The 1,380-nt window shown below is 49.1% G+C and overlaps 1 protein-coding gene across 2 annotated transcripts in view; it reads right to left on the bottom strand.

Annotated features, from left to right (window-relative positions):
- The window catches only part of Pik3cd (phosphatidylinositol-4,5-bisphosphate 3-kinase catalytic subunit delta), a 45,161-nt gene that overhangs the window by 31,584 nt on the left and 12,197 nt on the right, over window positions 1–1,380 (bottom strand). The gene's annotated exons all lie outside the window — the stretch shown is intronic.

Below are 1,380 nucleotides of genomic sequence, written 5' to 3'. Positions count from 1 at the left end.
GATGCGGTATATTCCGGAAGCACGTCCTCTAATATGAGCTTCCTAGGGATGTTTATTCGTTTGTTTTGAGACGGGGTCTCCCTAATAGCCCAGCTTGGGCTCAAACTCTAGGCAACCCTCCTACCTCAACCTCCCAACGTACTGGGATTACAGGCATGCACCCCCACATCAGGTTCTGGGGACATTTTAGGTATAAACCATAACTTCTTTCATTTATAGATGAAAAGACATCCTCTATAGAAAAGGCCAATTAGCCACTGCAGATACTTATTAGGAAAAAATTAGAATAAGCAAAGTAACAGCACTGTGTGTGTTTCCTATCAAGGGTCATGAAAGATCTCAGGGAACTGGAAATGATTTTCTAGAATCTCCTTGTGACATCTCCAGACGTGTTTTGAGAAACAGAGAAAATTAAGCTAAGGGCTAGGACATATCAAAAATCAAAGAAGAGAGCCGGAGATGTAGCTCAGTGGCACAGTGCTTGCCTGGCAAGCGCAAGGTCCTGAGTTCGATTCCTCACACAAAAGAAAATAAAAATCAAAGAAGATAGATGTAGGTAAGAATGAATCTGGCAATAGTACAGTCCCCAAGCTGTGTTCAAAGGTCACTTACAAGGCAAATGACTTTACTGAATCACACAGTTAGGTGGTAGCAGTCCCCTCCTGTGTGCTAAATACTATAGAAACTGAGAGAAAGCCAGGCCAATGCAAGTCCTGGTCCCAGCCGAGGAGTATTAGGGGTGTGTGGGGCCAGCGGGATATCGCTTGGTCCCTGGGACGCGTGACCACTGAGCTAGTCTCCAGCCCTTGCTGTGTTTTGTCTTGAGATAGTGTCTCACTAAGGTACTGGGCTGGCCTTGAACTTGCGATCCTCCTGTCTCAGCCTCCCGAGTAGCTGAGATTAAAGGCTTGAATCATGGAGGTTTTTAAAACTCCACAACAAATTCTTTAACACTGTCTCCACTTGATCCAGGTGGGCTCTGACCACCTTGACCAAAAGTTCTGGCACAGGGATGCTTCATGCCTGACAGCTTAGACCTTGAGAGCCGGGTACAGGAAGGCTGCTTGGCACAGGAAGGCTCTCTCTCCCTCCATGGCTGTCCCATAGCTGTCCACAGTGGCACCACACAAGCCTTGAGGGGGCCCTGGATTGACAGCCCCCAGCCCTGCGTTTCATTGTCCTAGCCAGGTCCCTCAAGGGAGAGAAGAAACCCAGATGGTTTCAGTGCCCCACTGGACCACAACCGGGGCTCTACCAGGCACGCTAGCCAGGGAACTGAGCCCAGCCTTCACCACAGACGAGCTTGCCACATGCCCAGGGAGGCAGCCCCAACCCTACCTTTCCAAGTTAGGTCTTTCTCCTCTCTCTCTCTCTCTCTCT

The sequence above is a fragment of the Octodon degus genome, unplaced genomic scaffold (genome assembly GCF_000260255.1).
Source record: "Octodon degus isolate 3935 unplaced genomic scaffold, OctDeg1.0 scaffold00113, whole genome shotgun sequence".
Taxonomy (NCBI): Eukaryota; Metazoa; Chordata; class Mammalia; order Rodentia; family Octodontidae; genus Octodon; species Octodon degus.
This window is presented reverse-complemented; position numbering and strand designations above follow the sequence as displayed.